The sequence below is a fragment of the Heliangelus exortis genome, chromosome 12 (genome assembly GCF_036169615.1).
Source record: "Heliangelus exortis chromosome 12, bHelExo1.hap1, whole genome shotgun sequence".
Lineage (NCBI taxonomy): Eukaryota > Metazoa > Chordata > Aves > Apodiformes > Trochilidae > Heliangelus > Heliangelus exortis.
In genome coordinates, this window is record NC_092433.1 from 17,793,499 (window position 1) to 17,803,490 (window position 9,992).

At 48.0% G+C, this 9,992-nt stretch overlaps 1 long non-coding RNA gene across 2 annotated transcripts; it reads right to left on the reverse strand.

Annotated features, from left to right (window-relative positions):
* Positions 1 to 542: 542 nt before the first annotated feature.
* LOC139801799 (uncharacterized) lies at positions 543 to 9,754 on the reverse strand. 2 transcript variants are annotated; one of them, XR_011728317.1, is made up of 3 exons: positions 9,601 to 9,754; positions 6,745 to 6,786; positions 543 to 987 (listed from the first exon to the last, which is right to left on the reverse strand). It is a non-coding gene; the product is annotated as an uncharacterized lncRNA (long non-coding RNA). The 2 variants fall into 2 exon arrangements; XR_011728316.1 differs by lacking the exon at positions 9,601 to 9,754 and adding an exon at positions 7,424 to 9,217.
* Positions 9,755 to 9,992: the final 238 nt, after the last annotated feature.

The following is a 9,992-nucleotide window of genomic DNA, read 5'->3' on the forward strand; positions in this document are numbered from 1 at the left end:
GCAGCCCAACCCCTCTCCTTCCATACTCCAGAGTCAGATGCTTAAAACATCCTCCCAGTCAGAGCCCATTTCCCCTGCCCCAGCAGCACCAGTCCCACTCTGCTCCCTGGAATCCCAACATGAACTTTTTTCCCCTGCAGGAGATACTTCAAGGACACGAATAATGTGGGATAACAAGACAACAAAATGCCACTTGTGGATCTATGTAAGGTCTTTTCCCTATACATCATTTTGTTGTTAATCTAATATTGCAGGATCTGATATCCTTTCCTTGCTCTGCTATGAAAGTTTTCCTTGCTGTTGTATAGATGTTTTTCCAAGCTAAAAATAGGATTATCTTTTACCAATCAAGCCTTATTGGGATTATGTATTCAAAGAGTGTGACATAGAGACGTGCAATAAAGGTTTAATGAATCACAAAATTGAATTCTTTAGGGGCTGGCAGCATTTTTCTGAATAAAACAACAACTTAGTGTTCTACGTGTTGTACTTTACAAACTGGGACCTAAACTTGTCTTGTACAAAGGAAATTACAGAGGCAATCATGGGAGGTCTTTTATTAGTGTTTCTTCTCTCCCCAGCACAGAGTAGAATATGAATTGATTGTCAGAGATTTTTTAAGTGCCTTTGATTGAAGAGATGATCTCTGATAAGCTGCTGGAGGAAAATAGAAGCCAACAGCTGCTCCATTTAACATCAGTTAGCCTCCAGTTCTGGCGGGTTGCTAAATAACTATTTTACATTCAGAAACACATCTCAGTGTCCTGGCCAGGCTTGCACACACCTCCCTGTTCCTGCAGAGCTCTGGGTGATGCCAGCTTTTCAGGGGGGCTGTAGAAGTTAAGTTGTGACACTGAAAACACAGGCAGGTTGTCCCTCACCTTACCAGCCTGGGCACAGGCATTTCAAAATTCCCTGGGGGGTTCTGCCAGTGCTCTATCCATCCCTTCTTAAAGTGAGGGGGAGGTCATCATCCACGTTGGGAAGCTGAGGAGAGAAAAGAAGTCAATTCTTGTCGGTGGCAGTGTGTCTAGCAGACAATTAAGACATAAATATCAAAGCTTTGACGTTAATAACTTCTGAGGGGGCTTGCTGGTCCCTGGATAACTCTGCCATGCTCTCCCCCAGCTTGCAGCACATTCCATCAAATCATCATCAGCCCACTTCATAACTCTGGTAGCTGCTTGTTGCCCGAAACCACCTTCACCCACACCATGCAGATTTTCTGTGTTTTAACACCAGCACAGCCAGGGTCTGCTCCCTCCTGTGAGTGTACCCCAGAGAGACCCTTTCCTAGAGGAGATGCCATCTCCAGGTTGGAGATTCAGAGCATCAAACAGCCCTAAATGCAGGGCTGAACATCTGCACTGCCTCTGCATGCAAGAGCAGCCCCACATGAGCACAGCTATGGGATAAAAACCCTCCCAGCCACCACTTTTGGGGAGCAGGGAGGTTGTTCCCCAGCCCGGTCCCATATCTAAGGTGCCTCAGGTGACCCTGCAGGTGTAGGAGCAGGATCAGAGGGATGCCCTGGAGTTGCAGCCTGCCCCATGCTCCCCCCTCGCTGGGCTGCAAAGCCTGACCCGACAGAGGAATTTATGTCCTACAGCTCCCCGGGGAGCAGTGCCCCAAGGCACCAAAAAATGAATCCCTCGCTACAGTTTTACGACCCAGTTCAAGGTGAAGTCGAAAGATGTTGCCCGACGCAGCTGTGCTTCCCCTCCCTCCTTGGAAAGGGGAGGATGCAAATCAAGTTGCTGGGTGCTGTCAGCACCTTCCCCGCCCTGGGTGCTCCTTTCCACGCGTGTTTCAGCCTGGGTTATTGGCAACCTGCATTCGGTGCTCGCCTGGGAAGGCTCCGAGAAGCTCTCAGGCTCTGTGTTCTGCATGAGTAAAGCCTTCTCCAAAGGAAGTATTTAGCGGGTTTTATGCAGGAACAAAGCTAAAGGAGCTTGTAATTGTTTAGAGCCGGGCAGGGGCTCAATCAGCCGAGCAGAGACTCATTACCCGCTTCAGATCTTCACTGGAAGGCAGGGAGAGGATGGAGAACTTCTGGAGTTACACAGATGGATGATTTGGCAGCTTCCTTCAGCCCAGGAAACTTTTGGTCTCCCAAACCGAGAGCAGATGCAAACCACCGGCTCTGCAGAGCAGCCACCTTTGCATTGCTGTAGCAGAGAGGAGGAGCTGATGCTCAGCAGGTAAAACTTGCTCCAAACCCCCCTGCCCTGGCCTGCCCAGGTGTTGCAGAGAGTTTTAATGTCCCCCCATCCCTCTCACCTCTGGCTGACCCTGCTGGGCTGGAGGGGAGTGGAGCCACTGAGAAACTTTGGAGTGCAGCAGCCCTGGGGTGACCCTGTAGGCTTCCTGATGCCCTCCTCCAGCCCCGGATTGCTGTGGCTGAAAAAGCCAGGGGGAGGAGATGGCAGCTTTTGGCCCTCACTCCTGATGAAGCTATGAGTGAGGCAGAATCAACTTCTTCCTTCTCCTGGGAAATACCCTCTGGTGTTGCTGTCATGGAAAACCACCTGGAGCAGCCTGGATGAGAGTCAGACCCCATTGCTGAGGTCCCCAGGCAGGAGCAGGGACTGGCAGGGGGTTTTCGGGGTGATCAGGCAGGACATACAGGCAGAGAAGAGGCAGAAGGAGGGGTGGGACTGTCCCCTGAGGAGAGGTCTGCACTTACTATGTCCTCCTAACAGACAGGAGAGAAGCTGTATACATACCAGGGAGCTTATGGCAGAGATGGAGGGGAAACTGAGGCAGCACTTTCCACAATAGGAATGGCTCTCAAGGTACTGGAAGAGCATTGCTTCGGTGCTCAGGTCCAGGGAATGAACCTGCCTGGTGCTGAAGACCAAATCTATTGCCTGGGGAGACACTGAAAGGGTCTGGGGCTGCAGGACCCCATCCCCACTCTGCCAGCAGCCTGAGCTCTGGAGATCCAGGCTCTCCCAGTGTCTCTGAAACACAGAAACGGCAGAATTTGCTCTTGAGACACAATTTCACCCTAACGGGTGTGATAAAGAGGAAAGCAAAGAAACCCTTCTGCACCCAGCCATGCCGGGAGCGCTGCCGGCAAGAAGCGGCTGTGGAAGCTCAGGCTGAATTTCTGAGCACTGTAGTTATAGCAACAGGCACTGCCATTTCTCGGCAGCAGCCCCGCAACTCCCAGCTGCTCCTGGAAAAGTGCAACTGACTGCACAAAGCCTGGGAGCAGCAACAAGGACCAAATCCCTGCGGGGATGGGTGAGGAGGGCAGCTCTGGGGCAGGGTACCAGCCTCTAGAGGCATCATCCCGGTTTGGGGCACCCTGCGAGCTCCTCAGCCACCTTTGCACCGTGAGCTGTGGGCACAGACCCACAGAAAAAAAAGCCCCGCGTGTCTCCTTTGCTCACACAGCCCTCCAAGTGTTCAGCTGATGTTATACAGCAACACCACGGCCGCCTGCTGCTGCCCCAAGCCAAGATTTCTTTGGCACCCAGGGTGTGCGGGGTCACTCAGGAACGCCGGCGTCTTTAAGTGATACTTTGCTGGTTTTCTCTTCTTCACAACGTGTGGCCAGGCTTAAGAACTGTTCTTCTGCCTGCAACTCAGACACCCTGCTAGAAAATCCATAGTCATTTGGTGATACCCTGGCACTTGGCTCGATACATTGCAATGCCTCGGGAGGAGCAGCTCCTCCAGAGTAAGCAAAAACCATTCAGGAAAAAACATTCAGGACTCACTTGGGCAGATATTCTTGGGCCATCTGAGCAGCAAAACCTGATAAATCCACCCAAAACTTCACCACCCTCATCCAAGAGACTGACCTTGGATTTCTGAGTTGGCACCAGACCAGGCTGAAGCAATGTTGCTTCTGTTCCCCAGCTTGAGGAGGGAGCAGTGGGCACAGCAAGCACCAGTTAAGGTTTAAAACTATCAGGAAGTTTAAATCAGAGCCAGTTTGAACCTACAAAAAGGAAAGCTGATGGCTCCTTTGTTTAATGAAGGACAGAAATTGTTATTTTTTGAGAATTAAGGAGCAGGGCTGGATTTCAGCAGGTTTCAAAGGGCAGAAGGCATATTATTTTTCAATGAGAAACAAAATGCAACAGCCCAGCCTCAGGAAGAAAAAAAAATCAACTGCTTTCAATGCACTCCTTCTTTCTTTAGTTCTTCTCCATCAGCACAGATATATGAACTGCCCCAAATCCCTGCCACCACCCCATCTATGTGCATTACAGCCTGAAGCACAGGACCTGCTCTGGGTTACAACCTGACTGGGGAGCAAATCCCTCTTGGAGAGCAAGAGGGGAAGGACATGACTCTTTCCCTTGGATGCTGTCTGTGATAAGAGGAGAATTAAGACCTCCAATCTATTTCTAATGGAGAGGTTACAGGAGGGCATTTTGGAAGCAATTGAAAGGTTGGTAAAGGAACTCAGCCAGGAAATGTATGGAGTCTCATTACCTTTTATCTTCTGAGCACATAAAGTTTGCAGAATCTCTGTTTAGGTTAGCAGGAAACCTCTGCAAGAATTATATATGCTGCCTGCATGCTTATCAAGGGAGAGGGAGCTGTGCTCTATCAGCCAGCTGTGAGGCTCAGAGGAGATAGAGATATCCCCCTGCCCATCCCTGACTGGGGATAAATCATCCTGTCCTCACACTGCCATCATGCCTAACCCCTGCTTGGCCCCTTCCAATCCTCACACAATTCAGCTGCAAGAGCCAGACTGAAGGATTGTGGCTGGTTTTGTTTTTTTTTTTCCAGTGTCTTAGTGCTCGCTCTGCAGTGTGAGAAGGAAGGGAGAGCTTCATTCAAAACTGGGCTATAAATGCAGCTTTAACACCTGCCCAGCCAAACAAGGTTTAGATCTGGTTGGTTTTTGGGCTGGATCTCATGGCTGGAGGGTGCCTGCACCACTCCTTTTTCTGCAAACTCTCACCAGCTCCAGGGGTGTCACCATCCCTTTGTGCCTCCAGTCCTGGCTGCCTGACAAGTCCCAGGGGAGGCCAAATCAATGCTGCTGCTGCCCCCCTGCCCACAGACCCCCCAGAAACATCTGGTTCCACGGCACACATTCCATCCCTGAGACCTTCAACTTCCACACAGTGGCTCAACAGACAACCAGGTGGCCCAAAGCTCAGCTCTGCCTTCTTGCAATGGCAAAGAGGGTTTGTCACAGCCCAAATGGCATCAGCAGGTGTGGCAGGATCAGGACTGCAGGGATGCAGCAGCACCTCAGGGGACCATCCAGGCTGCTGAGCCCACGGGGGACTTCCCTGCTAGCACTTGGGGACCATCACAAGTGCCTGGGAAGGCAGCACCGAGATGTCCTCAGGTGGGAGAAACTGGTGCAAATCTCTTTTTGGTGCAAGAAGAGAGAGACAGCTGCTGCCTGCAGCTCTTGTGAGCACTGAGCATGGGCAGTGGACAGTGCTAAAGGGGACTCAGAGCTGCCACGGCCACCCAGGGAAATCTGTCCCTTCCAATTGATTCAGCAATGATTACAAGGCACGCAATATTCAGGAGGCTGCAAGCAGAGCAGGCTGGGCACAGAGACAGAGTGGAAGGTCTGTGATATTTGCTGTCAGCCAATGCCACCAAGTCATGAAAAGCAGTGATGCATATAACTAAAATCCCAGAAGACTCATTGTTTTATGTAAGCACCATATATAAAGCAGGAAAATAAAACTGCATGTGTGAAGGAGAACAAATTAAAATTCAATTTCATCTGCACCAAATAGATGCTATCATCAGTGGGAGGATGTTAGAGATATATTGGTTCTCACATAATTCCTTGGTGAACTTTTATGGGCCAATTGATAAAAAATATTCTCATGAGAGCAATGCACATTATTTCTAGAGCTCCAGTATTTTACTAGAGAGTCAGTGCAGAGATGTGTGATTTACACAATGAACACACAGGGCTACCTCGACACGGGCAGCACAAACACCAGTGCTCCCTGGGGAATTCTCCCCTGGAATCAATGCACAGCATCTCTGTTTGGCCTGCAGAGAGATGACAATCCAAGCCAGGATTTATGTGGATCTGTCCTGCTAGAAAAGCAGCAGACACATTGAACAGGACAAAATCCAGTGCAAAGAAAAAGAAAAAATCCACAGCAGCCCTGCATCTTTTCTTGCTATTGTCTTAAACACCTTCAGCAGAGTGGAGCAGCTTCCTCCAGCTCTCCATGTGTGCACAAACATGAAAATCAAGATAAAACGTATTCATCTGGGTCTTCTTCCCAGATGCATGGCACTGGGTCAAGCTCTTGCTCTGCACACAGCCACAGCCCCATGCCCTGACACCTGAGAAACACAAAGCACTTTCTAAACAGCTTGTGAAGTGCCAGCTCCTTGCCCTGATCTGACCATAGATCTTATGGAAATCAACAGCAAAAGTTCCTCAGAGGACAGAGGATGCTGGTTCCAACCCCCCCCCCTCCCCCCATAAATCACTGATCAGGATTTGCTTATGGAAAACAGATGGAACTTGTGCTGTTTAAAATGAGAACTACATCCACTAATTTGGTCTCCTGGAGTCCAGGGGTAAGATTTCAGCTGGAAAAACCCTGGATCTGCCTCTTGGAGGCCACGGTGGCAGGCAGGGCTCACAAGTGATGCTCATGCAGCTGAAAAATGGAGCTGCTGCTCTGCAACTGTGGGCACAAAGCCCTCTCTTATCTCTGTGCTCTCAGGGGACTGAAAATTCAAATAAAAGAAAACGAACATTGGCTTTCGGGGCTCACTCACCAGGTGTGGTTTCTGATTTCTTTGAATTCACCAGTTCTGCCCCTGTGGAAGAGAGATCATTCAGTTAGTTAGTTAGTATCATTTACACAGAAAAGAACATTCAAAACCAAACCTGCAGCAGCACAAGAAATTCACCCCAAAAGTTGGAAATCAGGTGCTTAAACGGTAACAGCAATTTTTGCATTTTACTACACCCATGCTGCCTGCCCCTGCCCTGCAAATCCTGGAGGCCCACGATTCCAAGGATGGATTTCTTCAGGGTTCATTCTGCCACTCCCCACAGCAGGAGCAGCTCAAGCTCTTCACCTCCAGCACCCCTGCAGACACAGCCTCACACCCCTGAGATTATGAAGGGGATGAAAAGTCACTCAGCTCTTCCTGCAAGGAAGGCTGCAAGGGGTGGGCTCTGTCAGGAAATCTTTACTGGGGCTCAGCATCCACCTCTCTGTTTTATTTATTTATGCACCTTTGCATTAAGACACCCTGCAGCTGAACCCATGTACTTTTTTTGCATAAATTAATAACAAAATCATCCAAGGTGGCCTACAACAAAAACCTGAGGTTTACATTTCTTCCATGCCAAGAACAGATAACTATTTTCTTCAGTCACAAGGAGTTTTATGGGCTGCAGGAGGCCAGCTAAGAACTCATGTCCAAGCTGTGCACTGCTGACTCCCACCTGTGGTGATGCTCTCAGCAGCCCAGCACAGATCCTGATGGCTTTGCTCCAGAAGAGCCAGCACTGCCATGAGAAAAAGGGCCAGGGTGAGTCTCTAAGGTAAAAACTGCTGAATATAACAACTTTGTTAATTCTAGCTGGCATGGTACTAGTCACTGTAATCACCTTTACTGTGTTTTAGCCTATTCAGCAGTTTTGCCTCTGCTCATCTGCCTGTGCTAACACATGTAACTATTTTATTAAAATCTAATCCAACTAGAGAATAAATAAAAATCCAATAGTAATACCAAGGTCCAATCAAAGACAAAAACCTGTTGCTGTCTTTCTAGATTAAACTGTCTTCTGTCTACTTCATAAATTTGTACTCACATAAATCAGCCCATCTGGCTCTCTGAAGGATGAGAATGACTCAAAGGCAGGGCTGGGGGCCATGGTGGGAGGCCCTTGGGTAATATAACCCAAGGGTTGCTCAGGCAGGTTGAGGCAAACAAGCACCTGATTTTACATCTTGGATTGCACGGATCACATTGTGCTTTCCAAAAGATGTTTCCCAGGGCTGCTGACAACCTTACCTTTTTGTTTCATTCCAGTCAGCAGGGTTTTCACCATGAGGGTTGACCCAGCAATGATTTTTTTTATATTCTTTGGATGTTTTCAATAGTGGGAATAGCTGCTGCATCCCTCAGCCAGAGATCCCAGATTTAGCATCTCATGGGAGGCAGTGCCAGTCATAGCTTGCGGGACACACTTGGGGACTGCAGCCTCAGCAGACCCCCTTTACCTCTGAGCATAACAGATCTGAGTGCTTGCTACCTGGTACCATTTGGGTCCCTCAGATCTGATTAAATTTTGCAGATCCATGCTCAAAGGCCATTTGAAACTTGCTGCCATTCTTGTACTGACTTCATCTTGGCTCCGCAAGGCCATCGTCTCTCCTCTGTCCTCCCATTCCTTTCTTTAAATGCCACAAGTGGCTTCTTAGTGTGCCAAAACCCAAACCCAAACTGTGCAAAGACACAAGGATGCAAGCAGACACTTGCAAAGTGCTGCAGTGAGCAGGGACTGGAGCCTCAGCTCTCCTCAGCACTGCTGATGGTAACAGCACCAAATGGGTCTGCAGCGCGATCCATCCGACACGATGTGCCTGAGCTGTCTGCAGGACTGGGAGATTTCTCTGCCTTTTCAAACTACAACAAACACACATAAAACCATCAATAATTTATTATACTGAGATGGCAGCATAATTAAGTTACCAAAGGGGCTTTGGGTAAATATCTGGTAGCATAAGGTGCTCGTGCTTTTGGCACGAGCTTTATTTAAACACATTGGATCAATTTGAATCAATCTGACATGTACACACTTCAGGGCATGGCTAGTTTCAAATCAATTAAACTCCTTATGACTTTCTGATTAGAAACCTGAGGTTATAAAACGTTAATATAAAATCACAGTTTATAAAATGAAAAATAAAATCCCAGTGTAATGTTTCATGAAGATCACAGGAATCATTATATAAGCTTCATTAAACAAACAAGGTAAGGGCAATTAGGCTGTAAATTGAGTACAGTAGTTCAGAAAAAAAGCAAAGCTGTAATTAGGAGGTGATGGTCACTTAACCAAAAATAAGTAAGTATGGATAACTAGTTGCCTTCTGCATGATTTCAAACAAAAACCCAATTGATTTCTTCATGAGATGGTGCATCTGAACAAAACCCCCAGTCACAGAAGTTGGTAGTTGCAAGCAGTACAAGCAAGGCAGAGAAATTGACTTGCAATTTGCCTGGAAAGAATAAAAAAAAAAACCCCACTGAGCAACAAGGTTTTGTGCAAAACAGTGAATAAAATCCTAAATGGTATCATAGCCACAAGTTGGGTTCTAAAGATCTGATTCAGCAGAGCACCTGGGCAGGTGCTCAGGCACCTTCCCATCTGATGAACAGATATGTACAGCTTGGAAGGAAAGGCACAATATGGATAAGAGATTTTATCTGACCTACCCACTAAACACACATTAATACAACAAGCTGTCCTGTATTAAAATGCTGTGGATGGGAAAATACAAGCAGCCTCCCAGCAATTCCCTCTTTTCCACAGGGCACTAATTGCTTCCTATAGCCCTGGGAGGAATGTACCAAAGGGCAGGGTCCAAAGGCCATGAAGTTAGCAGAAAAACTCACGAGCTCCAGCAGACTTTGCATCCAGCTTGCTGCAGGCAGGAAACCTCTTGTGCTTTTTGTTTTAACACTGCTGAAACGTGGCATAACCCCCCACAGCTTTTTGTAGGTCGATCTTCGTATGCACCCAAATGGATGTCGGTTAAAAGATGTAGAGTGTCTGAGGGAAAAAAAAAATTAAAATGAGGCAAGGAGGAATCATAACTGATGGCAGAGACAGCAAAGCACATCCAGCAGATACCTGATGTGCAGGGTTCAAGGTCAGGGATCACCTTTTGAGGTGGTTCTGCTGCAGGAAACCCAAGCAGAAGAGCCTGGCCAGTCTGCCCAGAGAGAATAAGAGAGAATCCCCTCACAGCAGAGCCCAGCTGGGAAATGCCAAGTATTTTTCACAC